Genomic DNA, 18,280 nt, shown 5'->3' on the forward strand with positions numbered 1-18,280 from the left:
CATTTTGTATTTATTCAGGTAAATTTTGTCTAATATTTAACTTATTCAATTGTTTCAAATACACAAAACAAACAAAAAAAAGAACTCAGGAGTGGGGAAATATACACTTTTTCACAGTACTGTTGTACAGCTCCTCACTACTCCAAAGGCACCAACCAACACAGTCAAGAGGTCTAGTTCAGTTGTATCCCTAATAATGCGTTGTTTTAAGCCTTAATTAGCTTTGGGAGCCTGCCTCAAGTGGTCATTCAGGGAATGGCAATTTTTGGCATGTTCTGTTGGCTTCGTTTTTCAGCCCTGAAGGTTAGCACTTGGTTGTTCCTGATCAGTCTGCTCTCCAAATACTCACCAGCACAATGAACAGCAAAAGAAGGGTACACTTTGCTTCGCTTTGCTTAAAATCTTTTTTTTCCTCACTCCAGCCCAAGTCAGAAAAAAATCTGTCCCTCCTCATATTTGTAAAGACACTGTTTGAGATGATCAACACTCACTCAGCTGACTAATGAGGTGGATTCAGCATGGGCAAAGGTCTCGGTTGAATGTCTTTGTTAGACAGGCCTGCAGCCCCATTTCTTTTCCTTTTTTTTTTTTTGCAGGCAGTTCCCAGGGGAGGCCTTGCAGACTGCCTAATTGAATCAAGTACATATGGTGCCTCCCCCTTTGCAGCTCGGCCCCTCCCTGAATGAGATGAGCGAGGAGGAGAGCTTCAGCTTTGATGCTTTTGTTCTTCTCAACATCATGGACGGCTCTGGGGGGCTTCACTGCAACTAGTTGACTGGTGGATGGAGAGGCACACCATCACTACAGAATCATGAATTCATTCTCCCAAAAATCCTGAAGCTGAAAATTGGTGTTTTAGACTGTACAACACTATAAATTTCTAGTCTAGCTTTGGACAGAAAGAGCTGACCCAATCAGAGAGATCCAAATATTCAACAGCCTATTTAATCTGTATGTGATGCAACCACATTATCACTCATGTGCCAGTGGGCAGGTGGCTTAGACAGGCAAAATAAACAACTGCTGATAAGACAAAGACAGCGCTGTGTGACTGTGCATAACTTCCTGCCTTCCCTTGTATTTCAACAGCGACTGTTTCTGTTCTTCAAACATGCCCAGGCATGGACTACATATCCTCAGTGTTCATCACAGTTCAGCACCCTCAATTCAGAAAGACAGATTGGAGCTGTGCTTCCAGAAGACGTCTGCTCATTAGATAGCCTCCAGATGCCAGGTTAATGAAGGATCCATTTGTGAGCCGGCATTTAAATTGCAAGACTCAGAACAGAGTATGTCCACGGTCCTGTCTCTGTGAAGCACGAAGCCTCCTCCTGCTGGCCGAGTGAAATTCCATCAATGTCATGTGATATATTTATTTACATAAACATGTCTCTTATACTCTGGCTGAAATGTTAAACTTTGATTCTGTAATGTTTTTAAAAGGTGTTTAATACAGGACTAAACACATTTAGTTATAAACTCTTCCATAATACTGCTGCATGAGTTTGTCATATTTTAGCATCTCCATTTGGCAATGGTAATAATGGTATAAAGTGTAGATCTTTGAGTGGTCACCTAATAAAAGCATTTAGTATATTTCCTGGTTTGCTGGTGCAAAAAAAATTATCACCGTCATAAATTTTGAGCCTCCTTTTGGAAATACTGCAGTTCATCTTGAAAGGAAAAATAAAAAATAAATACTCGTACTGAGTAAAAATAAGACACACAGATATTTTACTAGGCTCCCTGTCCAGCCAGTAACTCACTGATTAAGTCCTGCCTGGAAAGCACTACTCAAATGAACTTGGGTCAGCTATGTTCTAAGAGGCTAAAATGTAATTGAGGGGAACAGCTGGATTAGTCCTGGCCATGTATATCCGCTCCTAATGATATTAGTAGTCTGGAGAATACCTTCCAGCACACAGCTCTCATTTTGATGAGCCACAGGAAGACTGAACTGAGATATTTTCAATCTCAGATGAGGCTGGCGCTGGCTGTTAGGCTACCACGTTTTTCATTTCAAGCATATCAAGGTTACACAATCTCTGCACACTGTTATGAAATTGTTCTTTCCTAATCATGTTTGGATTCTTTAAATTATATGTATAATAACTTTATTTCCAGGAGTAACACATACATTGACTGTGTGCTGGGTTGAATATACTGAACTGTCACATTTTCTCAGGCAGGAGCACCACGCCCAGCCCAGCTGTCTGCGAGTCCTGCAGCTAGGGTATCAGCATTTTGTGTTGGATGTATCTGATTAACATTAAGGTTCTACATACAACACTGTGGTCAAGTTACTAATTTAACGTCCATCACATGCATTCTTTATTGCTGGTACACTTCTAATCGTGGTGTTTTAAACTCCACATTGATTGCAAATCTACATGGGTTTTCAAAAGTCTTTTGACTGCAACTGATCAATATCCACTCTGAGTACAAATTTCAAATTCATCAGGCCTCCTTATATGGTATTGATTTTTGTGCAATGGCTCCTCTGAAAAGAATCGGATTACTTTCCCCCCCATCAGTCAGAACAAACAGAAGCCTGATATGCAGTCAGGTAGAGCTGCTGTGCTTTTGTACCTCTGCTTTTAATCTTTGTGCCATTTGAGGTAAATGAGCAAACACAGGCAAGATGGAGACATGTTTTTTTTTTTCTTTTTAAATTATTATTATTTGGCAGTAATTCTCCCCTATTGCTGACTTTCCCATTCATTTGCACACTTTTCTATTCACTATCATCACTGCAATTATTTTGATAATGACAGTAAGCATGGGTGACATGTTTTATGTATTTTTTTTATTGGGCTGTGATAGTCCCCACAGGCTGGACCCTGGGTTCATACATGTAGCATAATGCATGCAGTCCTCCTCCTGCAGAGCTGCAGTGTACAGTAATTTCTGAGCGCCCTGCCGCCGGGCACTCTTGTGGTTTGAGAGCATCGCAGGCAGAATTGACGGGAAGTGTGGAACGAGTCCTGAATAGTAATGGCTTTACAGACAATTCTCAGACATTGCAGTTTAGACACAGCAGTGTAAGCGTCCTATTGAAGAGGCAGGCTCTCACTACTCTCTCACAGAGGTTGCTGTAGTTGGTCAGCTGACAGGGGCTGAAGTGGGGTCACAGTGACATCTAGTGGCTTTTTGATGAGGCCAGAAAGATGCCTTTGTGCTGTGCTAATTTTGCTTGTTTTTCTGTCGTGTGACAATTTTGTGCTGCATTTCCAGCTTAATTTTTTTTGATGAAAATATTTTTCAGTCACTTCAAATCAACCTGTGTTTTTTGTTTGTACAGAGAGCACATTTATTATGATTATCTGCACAACCTTTACTGTCTGGTATGTTTTTGTGGGTGGGGGTGGGGGGGCCCACTCAAATGCTTTTGTGATACTCTGTTTCTGTGCTTTGTCTGCATTGGTATGCAAGCACAGAGATTCCTTCCTTTTAACAGACAAAATGAAGGTGTGATGTAATCGATGAGACCGGCTTTTATGTGCAGGTCAAAACAGATGTGATACAAGCTGGCCTTGACAGACAAAAGCTGAAGCTGTGGAGCAAAGGAGGCATGTGTGGGAGGGCTGCTCATGAATGTGGGTGGTTCAGTCTGACTCTATATAAGAGCCGAGTGCTTTAAAGACCTTGAACACCGAAGGCCACTGCAGGCCGAGTTTCTAATGATAGCTACCGGGATGCCGCAAGCATTTTCTTACTGCTTGGAGTGAACAAGACTATACTGAAAGCCCTTTAATCTGTGCTGTGCTTCCAATTTTTAAAAACAATTATTTGACGTAATGATTTCCAGTTTAACGTACCTCACATAATTTAGTGCTCTGACCTAACTCTCAGTGATTGTAGTTTTTGCAGACAGCAGAGTCGTTAAGACAACGCTTGCCAGTCTTATTTATTGCTAATTCCCCAGCTGTTTACCTCAGTCTCCTGTTATTCTCTGATAAGGGCGGAGTGGGGATGCAGGGAGCTCGGCGGCTTCTGTCTGGCATGCAGGTTGGGCTGGACTGTTCTGTTTGAAGTGCCCGTATCTATATGCCACAGCTGGAGTAGAGTGTGTTGAGTAGATTTACAGTTATTCTCATATTCCCACCGCAGCTAAATGTGTAACCTCACAATCGCCTCTGAATACAGACTTGTTACTGCTACAGGCTTCACAATGAAGTTGTTTCTGGCAGTGTCAGCTATTGTCTACCTTGTCTTGTATCAGCTCAGCTCCAACTAATGGACTATCATCATCCCATCTATGCTGTGCTGTCCATCAGGAGTTCTTTCTGAATAGCCTGGCCTGCTCATTAAAGATCGGATCTGTCCTGCACAGAAAAGGGTTGAGGGGTTAATGTCTCTATTCTGTGTTGTTATCTGATTTTAGAACCATAAACGGTGCACACAGAGCACAGAATATCTCATGAGTCCCCCATGCCTTTGCTCTCCTTGGTTAGTATGAAGCTAATGTAGGTCTTAACCTGCTGATGGACCCCTAGCTAATGCCATTAAGTCCTTTACACATGATAAATGGTCTTTTCTGTGGTTGCGTAGATACAGTGACTGATGACTGGATACCAAACAGCACTCTAAATGTCTTTCTTCTCGGCAGTAATGTACAGACTTGAATGGGAACAACTTATGTGGTTATCATTTGGGTCCATTGACCTTGTCTTTCATTGCACTTACTCTACCACCTTGTTCTCTCATGGGGATGCAGGTCAGCGACTTTCCTCCAGATATTCATCTCCTGACAGGATCTGGGCCGGAGCTTGATGTTTCCTTCTTAGCTGGTAATTACATCAGTTGACTGGCTGACCTCAATCTCATGACTTTTGGGAAGAGGTGTGTGACTCGGTGTTGACATAATTGCATGATTTGCCTTCTCATTAAATCAATTCAAGGAACAGTTCTGCCAAAAACAGGCACGCCTAGTTCCCTTTCAGTTTCCATTCCCCTTTTCACAGCGTTAGACAGGATGCGGCGTGCTTTAAATTTTAAACAAAGATCTTGTTTGTTTAGGTCTTTCTACCCACATGTTTTCCTACTAGCTGCTCTACTTTAATTTCATTTATTTATTATTTTTAGCAAAATCTACAAGTCTACAATCTATAGATTTAATCCCCAATACTGAAACACTATGCAAGTTTACGCACATCTCCTCTTCTTTCGCTCCTCAGGGGCCCCTTTTGGGTGCAAAAGCTAGCATTAGCATTTTGATGTTTCTTTGAACTATTCAACAGCAAGCTGCCTTCAGTAAATGTCAAACGTTGTGTTAGTCATTAAGCTTCAGTTGTATAGCATTTTTGAAAAGGTCATGCGGAACCAGTGGGGAAAAAACTAGTCATGGATACTTGCTGTGCTGTAGCTGACTACCAACTTGTTCAGGTAAGGTTTTAGGGCTCGATTGGATCATTTTATTCTCCCCTGAGCGTAAATCATATTTCGTGTTGGGTGAGGATTAAATAAAACTTATAGGAAAAATGAATTGGTTGTACAGCAATATATGAAATTCCGTGTTCCCCATTTGTTTTGTGTGCCTTCAAATATTAAATACATTTAAAAATCACTTTGTGTATTACTCTAATGATCCAAGTCATGAATCTTTTACTGTGCTTTTCCTTATTTTTTTTATATTACTACAACAGTTATATTAAATATTAAACATGGGAAAGTTTCAAATAGTAAAGTGACCTTAACAATAAGTCCACCTTAAGTATTATAATTACATTTACATGTTTGCTTCTTTTCTGTTTGATAGCATACTACTTTCTTTGCCGCATACATTTTAGACAGAACGGCCTACTATCTACTATAACATACATATATAAAGCTACACATTATACTGTAGTACTGTAGTACAGTTCGTCCTATTGTTTGTGTGTAAATTAAAGAAGTTGAAACCACAATAGTCAATACAATTTATTCAATATATGGATATATATTAATATATGGAAGCCATATTTACTCATTTTTAAATTTCTTTTTTATTTATTTAATTTATTATTTTTGACACACTCATCACCACCACAATTCATTATACCAAAAGTCAATTTTGCCTTTATATTCATAGCTCCTTAATTTATGGAGTGCTGCAGTTTGACTGCAGTGTATCCTTAATTGACAGGAGTTGATTTACAGATAATCCTTGGCTTTGCTTTCGCTGTGAACCTCACAGGGAGTGGCAGTGGCTGTCAGCCACGCATGCCCTTGAATCAGAGCTGCACACTGTCCTTGACACACACCCCACTCTCCATCCCTCTTGCCACTCTCTCCATTTTGCCATATTTTATAAATCTTTATAAGGACATAACCAGCTCGCCGCAGATGTGATTTTATTTTGCTGACAGGGCACAGATATGATTGCATGCAGGGCCAAATGTAATTCTCTTAGAAATTGAATTGAATTTTTTTCTTCTGCAAGACAATCAAGTGTTACCTGATCTAGTATTACTGTGTTATTGCTAATAGAAGCTAAATGCAGATCAGTTGTTACAATGTTGGTTTCATTGTAATTTTTCACAGATAAAATATCTCGTATATATGTGATCATTGTTACAGCTACGTAATAAATTGTGGTTGTCTCCAGATTTCTTTTGGTTAAATTTTAAAACGGCCCTAACGTTGATGAGGATGCGCTTTCTGAGTTACCTTTTGGCTCAGTGCTACATTAAAATACATTTATTGTTTTTTGTGTTAATTTTGTGATACACACTGTAAAAAGTCTGTAAAAATACTTCCTGTATTTCTTTTATATATGTTCTTTTCATATTTTTTTAATCACACATTGAATTTTACCATTTAGAGAAGTACCCATAAACTTTTGCTTAAAAAAAACATTTCAACTTTTTTTTTTCCAGTGTAATCCATGAAAATGTACCATTATAGCATTCGTGTAGCATTTTGTAAGTCATTTCTGGTTTATAACTGATAAAGCATTTAAACATGTCATCTCTGCACATATTGGCCAAAGATTTATAATACCTAATATGTGTTCGAAGCTGGGTGTCTATCAGTACTCAGATATCCTTTAGGTGGAGACGGAGAAGGATACATGAACTATAGTGTTTTAAACTGTAGAACATTTAATAACATTGGAATTGTTTCTATGTTAGTATTTCTTCTCTTTTTACTCAACCTGAAGAGCCTGAGAAACACCAACGCATCCTGTCCTTTAAATTTCCTTCTTTCATTTCTACTTTAGTTCTCCAACACCTTTTTTTGCCTCTGTGTCCATTAACACATTGTAAGTATTTCCGCTTGGCCTGTCATGGTGACACGGGAAAAGCTGCAAAAAGATTGTAACTTAGGTAACAGGGACAACAGAAGGTGTTGAAGTCCGCTGTGGAAAAAGAGGGAAAAAGAGGAAAAGCTAGGTTAGATGAAGGGTTGACAAGAAAAATAAAAGGTGGTGGATGGCAAATTTGGAATGGGGAGGTAGAAAAGGCTCCTGGGAACTGGCTGCCTGGCAGGCTAATTGAAGCTCTGTGTGGCAGCAGATTCAGAGCTGTCACTCCCATGAAGAGCACATTGGCTACATTTTGCAGGCTATGTCCTGAATTCTGATGATGTTAGAGATAGCCCAGAGTGAAAAACCAACACTGTGTCACTCAGACCCCCACCCCCATCCCCACCACCCACACAGCAGAGCACAGCGTAGCGCAGCACACATCCCCCCCCAAAACATAGCTCTCCACAGATTATATGTAACACGGTCAGAAGCATTCTGAACACGAGCTGTGTCTACAAAGTGCAACATGTGAATATAAATGATTTAGTTGTAGAGATTTTCCAAATTTGTCGAGCAATCTCATACATGATAATGTGATATTAAACTCCGCTGGAAGGCTTTTCACTTCTGCAGGTTTTCCCTTGCTGGATTAGAAGAGATTACGTCTTCTAGCAGAGCACATAGCCAGAAGCACCCAGTGAATTATTCAACACAAATTTAGCCTAATATTTATCTAATAACTAAACAGAGTGTAGCTTTTTTCATGGTAAGCTACATGTTGTTATTAGGTTGGCTGTTATTTTCCTCATACTGACATGTTTGACTTTTTCAGCATATGGTATTGCACCAGTTGTCAACTGAGGTGCAGTGTGATATCCCTATGGAAACAACGTAATCCCTACAATATGACAGAGAATGAGAATGAGCGCTCTACGGTGTTTAGCTTAATGATAATTCTTCATAATTTCCTCCAAACACTTCATGCACATAGGAAACCTTTAGTTACTTGAGGGATATAAGTTCATGCTGTTGGATTAGGTTAATTTATAACAAGGTAATAACAACACCGCATTTTCATCAGTGGTGATTTAACTCCAGCATTAGGGCATTTTGTAGTTTTAAGGTACAGTATAGATACACGAAACCCCTTTTCAGCCTAATATATTATTGAATAAAAAGTACTGATACATTTACATGTGCACTAGTTTTATATTGCTGCTGCCAAAAGCTTGGTACATGAATACATTGTTTGTGTGAGTCTCTGAAGCCTCTGTGAATTAATGAGAAGAACTGAAGCCTCAACACTCTATTTCTGTGAGTTCTGCTGAAACATGATATTACAGCATTTTGTACATAGTGGGAATTCACTGCCTGTGAAGTCGCTAAGGTTTGTGTTGTGGTTACAAGCTGATTGATGTCAAAGCTCCAGCTTTCCCATTCACCACCAGTTAAAGGACTCTGACATTTTGTGTTGGATGAAGGCGTCAAAAAAGATGAAATCACTCAGCACATCTGCAGCTGTGCAGGTAGGTTCTGACACTGTGGAGGTATTTGCGTTAGTGGGCAAGTCAGTGGAAAGATAATGGATAATGACTCTATTTAATGCCATTTTTTTGAATTTGCGCTGCCAGGCAACTGTCATCATTGAAAGTGTACACTGCGTATGCAATGCTCACACTTAAAGGACTTCAGGGCTATTGACAGAGAGCTCTCTAGTTATGGAGTGGGTAGTGTATGCCTACTGATGTAACAGCATTTATATTCAAGTGATGAAGAGGTGGAATGGCCTCGCTCACAGTGCAGTGAGAAAGGTCATAGATACAATGTATTTTGATAAAAGCTTTCAGTTTATGTAAAAATGTTAGATAACATTAAATCTACCATTGTGGAAGTCATTTAGTCCAGCGGTCCCCAACCCCCGAGCCTCGGACCGGTACCGGTCCGTCAGTCGTTTGGTACCGGGCCACGAGAGTTGAGGCTCAGGTGTGAAATGTATGATTTTCAGGGTTTTTATCGGTTTTCAGCGTTATTTTGTTATCGTTTTGATCGTTAACTCAGTTTTCCTGGGTCTTTTCACGTGTGTTATGAATAAATCGTCTTTTTTTTCGGTACCGGTACTACCGGTAGTTTTATTTTGTTGTATTTATCCGCGACACATTAAAGGCCGGTCCATGAAAATATTGTCGGGCATAAACCGGTCCGTGGCGTAAAAAAGGTTGGAGACCGCTGATTTAGTCCTCCCTTATTGTCACGGGAAGTTGTTCAGCATTTTCCATCGTACAGATAACAATGACCATTTGGCATCCCTTTGTGTTTTTTCAAAAACTAGCTCTACATCTTTAGAGTTGATATCGCTGTTGTCTTTGTAATAATAGTAGTAACAGTTTTTACTTCATTTAAAAATTTTACCTTTAAATGTTTACATTTCTATTTGACCAATTCAATATCTAGGAAGTAGAGAACGTGTTTTGGGGGGAAAACTTTTCTCACTGACACAAACTACTGACTAGATTTGATGAAGGTGACCATGATGATGTGGTGAAGAATGGGTTTTTGTTTTGCAGAACTTCTGTTAGACCAGTTATTAGCATACTATTATTTTCAATATCACAAATTTCTTATTTTGACACTTAGGAGGAATTCTGCTCCATTTAAAAAAAATAAATAAATTACAGTCAAGACCAATCATAGATGGAGAGCCTATGAACCTTGTTATATGCTTGTCAGTAGTAGACTCCTGAACCACGTCATTAAGTCATCAGTAACTCTAGTTAGCTTTATTCGCAAGGTGCCATCAGTACAAATAAGCACAATCAGGATGATAAACAATAGTAATTGCCATATTACATTATAAATTTATCAATAGGTCAACACCACAATCACTGCCTAGAGGTCCAGTTTGTCTATCCATCCATTCCTTCAATCATCCACTAATTCATTAATTTTTGGATTATCTTTTCCGGGTTGTGGGAGGAGCAGTCTAAGCAGAGGTGCCAAGACCTCTCTCCCCCAGCTAAGTCGACAAGGGATTCTCAAGCCACCCAACAGATGTAATCTCTCCAGCATGCTGAGTCTGCCCTGGGACAACTTTTACATTCAAGCAAGCACCCAGGAGGCTACTAGTCAGAAGACTGAGCCAAATCATCTGGCTCCTTTTCTAAGCCCTTCCTAGATTTTTGAGATCCTCAGGGAGAGCCCAGATACTCTTAGGAGAAAGCTCATTCTCACAGCCTTTACCCATGATCTCATTCTTTTGGACCATGCCATCCTTAGAATGCAAAGTTCTGCCAGTGGTGAGAGGTGGGGCTCTGCCAAACATGGCTCTCCACCAGATGCAAATACAACGCACACACACACACTAAAGGCACATTCCTCTGTACGGTGTCCTCCCCAGGCAATTGATCCAACAACTCAGTTCCTCCCTCCATTAGGGTGTCCACTCTGCCATAAATGATGCAGTGACAAAGTTGATCATTGACTTACGATCAAGGGTTTCCCAATGCCAAGTCCACAAAACCCTTACAAACAGTCTGTGACTAATACTTCAGTCACTCATATAAGAAAAAGTTCAGTCATAGACATTATGGTGACATTACTCATTGTTTACTGAAGCCATGTTTTAACCCTTGTGTGGTGTTCGTATTTTTGTTACTCAGCCAGTGTTCATGGGTCTGGTGGACCCGCTAGAGTTTTGGCTTTCCAAATTAACACTATCAAACAATTTTATGTTAAATTACTCAACAGATGTTTACTTCATCCCAATTACAAGACATATGAACAGCAAACATGGTTAATTTTTTCCCTTTACCTTTGTTAGATCACATTTATGAATTAATGTGCTTCTCGTTTTTCTTTTATATAAAATGTTATAAATAAATCAGTTATAATCAAGTGGAGTGAGTGGAAAGACACAACACATTTACACGTGAAAAAATAATTAATTGTTTAATTTTTCTTTTGAAAAAAACTGAACACGGGTCTCACAGACCCGAACACCATACAAGGGTTAAAGTCTCAAGTTGAACGTTTTTGCTATCACCATGTTGGTGTTCTGATACTGAACAAGACTAGCAAGAGGTGGATCTGACAAAGAAACCAAGGACACCACAACTGAGTAAAAACCTTTAACTGACAGGTCATTAGCCAGTGAGCATAATCCTCCTTTTTCTGACTCACAGAATGCCCACAATTTACAAAATAGACCTGAAACTACGGATTTAAAGTCTTTAAGATGTGTGAATCGCTACCTTATCATGGTGGAGGGGTTTGTGTGTCCCAGGGATCCCAGGGGCTATGTTGTCCGGGAGCTTTTTCCCCCTGGTAGGATCTCCAATGGCAAATTGGTCCTGGGTGAGGGACCAGACAAAGAGCGATTCAGAAGACCCTTATGAGGAAAACATCGAGGGAACAGTTTACCCTGCCCGGGATAGGGTTACCGGGGCCTCGCCCTGGAGCCAGGCCCGTGAAGGGTGCCCAAGGGCAAGCATCTGGTGGTCGGGCCTTAGTCCGTGGGGTCCGGCCGGGCACAGCCCGAAAAAGGGACATGGGCCCATCCTCCCGCAGGCCCACCACCTGCAGGAGGTGCCGTAGGGGTTGGGTGCATTCTGTGCCGGGTGGCAGCCAGGAGCAGAGGCCCTGGCGGACTGATCCCCGGCTACCAAGACAGGCAATTGGGACATGGAATGTCACCTCTCTCGTGGGGAAGGAGCCTGAGTTAGTGCATGAGGTTGAGAGGTACTGGCTAGATATAGTCGGGCTCACCTCTACGCATGGCTTGGGCTCTGGAACCAGTCTCCTGGAGAGGGGCTGAACTCTGTCTCAGTCTGGAGTTGTCCCTGGTGAGAGGCGACGGGCTGGGGTGGGTATTCTAATATCCCCTCGGCTTACTGCCTGTACGTTGGGGTTCTTCCTGGTGGATGAGAGGGTTTGTTCCCTGCGCCTTAGGGTCGGGGAACGGGTCCTGACTGTCATCTGCGCTTATACACCGAGTGGCAGTTCAGAGTACCCAGCCTTCTTAGAGTTCCTGGGTGGGGTGCTGGAGGGTGCTCCACCTGGAGACTCTGTTGTCCTACTGGGAGACTTCAATGCTCACATGGGTAACGACAGCGAGACCTGGAGGGGTGTGATTGGGAGGAACGACCTCCCTGATCTGAACCCAAGCGGTGTTTTTTTATTGGACTTCTGTGCAAATCACAGTTTGGCCATAACAAACACCTTGTTCAAACATAAGTGTCCATAAGTGCACATGGCACCAGGAAGCTCTAGGCCGCAGGTCGATGATCGATTTTGTAATCATATCACCAGACCTGTGACCATATGTTCTGGACACTCGGGTAAAAAGAGGGGCTGAGCTGTCAACTGATCACCACCTGGTGGTGAGTTGGATCAGGTGGCGGGGGAGGACGCTGGACAGACCCGGTGCACCTAAACGAGGGTGTGCTGGGAACGCCTAGCAGAGGCCCCCGTCCGTGAGATCTTCAACGCACACCTCCGGCAGAGCTTCAACAGCATTCCGAGGGAGACTGAAGATATTAAGTCTGAATGGACCATGTTCAGCATCTCCTGCTGCTGCATTAAGCTGCGGCCGTAAGGTGGTTGGTGCCTGTCGTGGTGGTAACCCCCAAACCAAATGGTGGACACCAGAGGTGAAGGGAGCCACCAAGCTGAAGAAGGAGTCCTATCGGGCTTGGTTAGCCTCTGGGACTTTGGCAGCTGACAGGTACCGACAGGCCAAGCGGAATGCGGGTCGGGCAGTGGCTGAAGCAAAAACTCGGGTGTGGGAGGAGTTCGGAGAGGCCATGGAAAAAGACTTTCGGACTGCCTCGAAGAGATTCTGACAAACCGTCAGGCATCTCAGGAGGGGAAACCGGTGCTCTACCTGCACTGTGTATAGTGCTGTTGGAGCGCTGCTGAATTTGACTGAGAAAATTGTCTGGTGGTGGAAGGAATACTTCAAGGACCTCCTTGATCCCACTGACATGTCTTCCGAGGAGGAAGCAGAGTCTGGGGATGAGGGGGATGACCCGCCAATTTCTGGGGGGGAGGTCACTTAAACAACTCCTTGGTGGCAGAGCCACTGGTGTGGATGAGGTCCGCCTCGAGTTCCTGAAGGCTCTGGATGTTGTACGGCTGTCCTGGTTGAAAAACCTCTACAATGTTGCGTGGAGATCAGGGGCAGTACCCCTGGACTGGCAGACAAGACTGTCAGAAAAATGGGTGGTCCCCATTTTTAAGAAGTGGGACCGGAGGGTGTGTTACAACTACAGGGGGATCACACTCCTCAGCCTCCCTGGGAAAGTCTATGCCAGGGTGCTGGAAATGAGAGTTCATCCGCTAGTCGAACCTCAGATACAGGAGGAGCAATGCGGTTTTCGTCCTGGTCGCAGAACACTGGACCAGCTCTTTATCCTCTCAAGGATACTTGAGGGCGCATGGGAGTTTGCCCAAATAGTCTACCTGTGTTTTGTGGACTTAGAGAAGGCATTCGAACGTGTCCCTCGGGGTGTCCTGTGGGAGGTGCACGCAATAAGTCGGACTCGTTCCCGGTGGGTAATGGGCTCCGCCAGGGCTGCCCTTTGTCACCGATTCTGTTCATAATTTTTATGGACAGGATTTCTAGGCGCAGCCAAGTGGCGGTGGGCTTTCACTTAGGCGGCCTCGGAATCTCATCTCTGTTTTTTGCGGATGATGTGGTTCTGTTGGCTTCATGAATGTAGCCAACAGAACCACTGGAATGGTTCACAGCCGAGTGCGACGCAGCAGGAATGAGGATCAGCACCTCCAAATCTAAGACTAAGGTTCTCAGCCGGAAAAGGGTGGAGTGCCCACTCCGGGTCGGGGATGAGTTCCTGCCCCAAGTGGAGGAGTTTAAGTATCTCAGGTCTTGTTCGCGAGTTATGGGAGAAGGGAGCCGGAGATCGACAGACAGCTTGGTGTTGCGGCTGCAGTGATGCGCACCCTGCAACGGTCCGCCGTGGTGAAGAGAGAGCTGAGCGTAAAAGCGAAGCTCTCAATTTACCGGTCGATCTACGTCACTACCCTCACCTATGGCCACGAGCTGTGGGTAGTGACTGAAAGAACGAGATCGCGGATACAAGCAGCGGAAATGAGTTTCCTCCGACGGGTGGCTGGCCTCTACCTTAGAGATAGGGTGAGAAGTTCAGCCACCCAGGAGGGGCTCAGAGTAGAGCTGCTGCTCCTCCGCATCAAAGGAGCCAGCTGAGGTGGTTCAGGCATCTGACAAGGATGCCTCCTGGGCGCCTCCTGGGTGAGGTTTTCCGGGCATGTCCCATCGGGAGGAGGCCCCGGGGCAGACCCAGGACACACTAGAGAGATTATATCTCTCGGCTGGCCTGGGAACGCCTTGGTGTTCCCCCGGATAAGCTAGAGGAGGTGGCTGGGGAGAGAAAGGTCTGGGCTTCTCTGCTTAGGCTGCTGCCCCCGCGACCTGGCCCCGGATAAAGCGGAAGAAGATGGATGGACTACTGATTTAAAGTCTTTAAGATGTGTTTTGACACCAAAGGATTTGATAAAAAAAAAAAAAGAATGCGGGTTTGAGGCACTTAAACTTTGGCTTCAGCTACTTTTATCTTTTACAGGGGGTGAAGCCAAGTAAACTAGCTGCCTAGTTAGCATGTGTCATATAGACTGGACTTATAAGCACTGGTATGATTAGTGGACAAAGAATAATTAGAAAATCATTTTTGTCCAAAGCTCTACATTTTCATCATAGGAGTTGCTTTTAGAGCCAACCTGGAGTGGCCAATCAAACAAGTACATATTTTGGGCATTTCAGGTTGGCTTATCATTTATTCTGAATAAGTTATGATGCATAATTTGTATGTTTCTGGGAGAGTAAATGAAGTTAAAAGAGACCATTAGCATTTTAAGTGATGCTTGTTTGATATTCATACAGATTTTAACAACATTTGTTTCTGAAACAGCTTTGAGCAAGTTTGGAAATCATTTGTGACAATCAAACACTATGTGCTCTACAGTTTCAGAGGGGAAAATACAATCTCCCATCTCATGATGCCCTGGCACAGATTCTACCAGATAATCAGCTGCTTCGCAGCAGAGCAAAGACTGAGCTTCCAGGCACTGCCCAGCTAGACCAGAATACTAAAGCTGAGAGGGCAGACTCTACCGAGAACAAACCTAACATAAACAGCATGTATCAAGTTCCTCATCCACACATGCGGTACGGTGCAAAAATATATGAGAAACAGATTTATTTGATTTATTTCGAAAGTAAATGAAAGACTTAAATTTAGACTACAATTGTGTTCTCATGCTTTAGGCCCCCTCCGCATGACTTTGAGGATGATCCCCACGTAGCAGAGATCTCTGACCTCCAAACAAAGGTGAATAGGCATGACCAATATCTTAACTGTTCAATCAATCAGTGAGGCAATCCTATGTCATATTTAGTTAGCGAACAGTGACACAGAGAGGCCAGTGAAATGAGAAGATGATGAAACAAACAGTCACAGTTTGGAGATAAAATGAATACATTAACATTTCTCCTTGACTGTAATTGCACTGAAGGAGGATTAAGCTGATGAGGCTTAAAGTGTTCCAATAACATTTTCTTTTCGAATATCTTGCCATTTTCTCCTGTTTTATTTACAGCCAGACTATTATGTCTGCACACTGCCTTAAATTGTCTGTGGGTGTAGATTTTATATGTGCTTAATTTATCAACAAGTATTTTTCAGTGCAAAAGTGCATATTTAAAGTTTAATAGACAATGATTATTAATACTTTACATGTAAAATAATGTGGTTAATAAAATGCAGCCAAATGTGAAATCCTCATGTTTCAGTCGAGCTGTCATACATCTGTCCTGACGTGACTTTATGCATGACATCAGACCTGTTTAATGGCTTTATATCATACAGAATAGAAGGGATCCAGCCAGAGACAGAGATTCCCTTTTATTTTCAACACATAAAAGGACTTTCCAGACTCATCACGGGGAGCTCTCATTCACACACTGCTTTGGGCCCCCAGCAGAGACGACATCTCATCTACAGTCATGATTGTCACCTCGTCCCTGCCCTTTCAATTAGATGCTCAATTTCACCCCTTGTGTCCCATGGGAGACACAACAACACCATCCAAGATTGGAATCCCCTAATCGTCACCCCCCTGCTCATACATACAGCTGGACCTGCCTCTTGTCTCCATTCAATTCTGGCTATTCAACTTGATAGAAGAGCATGTGACAGAACAATGGGTCCTGCACGCTGCTAGACAACATCCAGGGGCCTTGTACAAAGAAATGCTTTGATAAAAAAGCTCTCCTCCCAGACTCATTTTGTCAGCCTTTAAAGAAACAAATTTCTTTAAAGAATTTCCCAGAAATATATATTTTTTGCTCGCTTCTACAGAAATTCAGCTTTTAGAGAGGAACGTGTGTGCATGCATGAGTAAACGACTAAAATTTGTGCAAAATCCCCGGTTAAATTTCCCCTAACAAAACACCTTTACAGGATGGAGTGGTATGCCCTTATGAATTTGAGGAGCCAGAGTTATGAATACATTATACCAAACCTTAACCAATCAATTAGAGGAACATCCAAGTCAATGGATTACATTCATTTATGGCTTGCAGTAATACCCCGTGTCTCATGCTACATGCATATCTGAAAACCAGAAGTTACCAGTTATCCTATTTAAAACCAGTTCAAGCCTGTTCATCCCTTTTGCTGCTATAATTGTTTGTGTGTCTATGGTAATACATCCTGTATTACTCTCTTAAGACATGGGTTTGAGGAGACATCTAGTGGTGGCGCTCGCTCATAACCACTAATATCAAATTGTTTACAGGCCAGTGAATTTATTGTTGACACCAGTCAGTGCATGACAGTAAAATGCCACTATAAGCACTAAAAAGAATGGCATTTATTGATCTGACAGGCACTAATAAGGTTCAATGCAAGTAGTAGTAGACCAGTAGGACACAAACAGTGAAAGAGAATTTTTAAAAATATCTATTTTCTGTTACCTACATTGTAGAGGGTAACTTTGCCTCCACACCTAAACAGGAAAACGAGTAAGTCATTGGTTATAGTGGGACTCAACAGGTGGGGGGAATCCTAAGATCTCTGTAGTGGCTCAGTGGGAAAAAGAATTCCAACTCATAACAATTAATGTGAGCGTCAGTAGATTTTCTTAGTGTACACGCTGTGATCAGCTGACCTGCTGCTCTTTGTGGATTTACATAACTGAATTCAACAAGATGTCAGCATTTTCACAAGCTACCATGGGTGATGTCCATCCCCTGACACTATACTGTTTCTTTATACTAGACAGCATAAAGCTGGTATACAGTTAGGATTCAGTGAATTAATCTAAGCATCATCAGTTTAAATGCAAATTCATCTCTGATGCATTTGATGTAACCTTATTCTAACCATAAGAACCACAGCCACTTTGATACAGTCCAACAAGGTGCGTTAATGCAAGCTACCCTGTTTATCCTGGGCAAAATACCCCAAATATTCATGCAACATTTGAATGGCACAAAGTTAGTATAGCTTAGTTTGTTTCACAAAAATGAAAACACATAATCTATCAAAACAAGACATTGCATATAAGCTTTAAATTTGCAGTTCATCAGAGTCACTGAGCACTTCTTACCTTTAAATACAACCTCTCTTCTTCCTCTCACGTCCTGTCTGTCTTCCTCCATCTCTCATTGAATTTATCACGCACGCTTTTCTCTCCCTAGGAAATCCAGACCTTTAGCTAGCGACACACTGTGCGTCAAACTGCACACAAAAAGTTTGCGTGTTTTTGCTGATAGAAACGTTTAATTTGTACTTACCTGCCACTTAACAAAACGTTACTTCCGTTATGCTCGCTCCTCTTCTGTGGCGCTAGCTTGATTCTGAAGTACCGCGAACACAAATTGCGGACACCTGCACTCCTTCCGGCCCACCTATAAGCTATAAATGAACCTTTGAACCGAAAGTAACGAGACTGTTTTGCATATGTAAGGAGTAGAAAATACGCATATTTGTATAAAAATGTAGGTAGTAAAAGTAA

The 18,280-nt window shown here is 42.4% G+C and overlaps 1 protein-coding gene across 3 annotated transcripts in view; it reads right to left on the reverse strand.

Moving 5' to 3' along the window:
• stra6 (signaling receptor and transporter of retinol STRA6) overlaps positions 1-18,280 on the reverse strand; it is a 69,394-nt gene that overhangs the window by 50,842 nt on the left and 272 nt on the right. For 2 of the 3 annotated variants that reach the window (XM_086298734.1, XM_086298736.1), the window contains exons 2-3: positions 18,060-18,192; positions 17,873-17,959 (exon numbers count right to left, since the gene is read on the reverse strand). The gene's annotated coding sequence lies outside the window, so the exon portion shown is untranslated. The remainder of the gene's footprint in view (positions 1-17,872; positions 17,960-18,059; positions 18,193-18,280) is intronic. The other variant, XM_086298735.1, reaches the window with a different exon arrangement.

The sequence above is a fragment of the Aulonocara sp. 'chitande type north' Nkhata Bay genome, linkage group LG7, assembly GCF_057382095.1.
Source record: "Aulonocara sp. 'chitande type north' Nkhata Bay isolate Kocher_YH1m ecotype deep benthic linkage group LG7, A_spYH_male_GT1.1, whole genome shotgun sequence".
NCBI classification, from domain to species: Eukaryota; Metazoa; Chordata; class Actinopteri; order Cichliformes; family Cichlidae; genus Aulonocara; species Aulonocara sp. 'chitande type north' Nkhata Bay.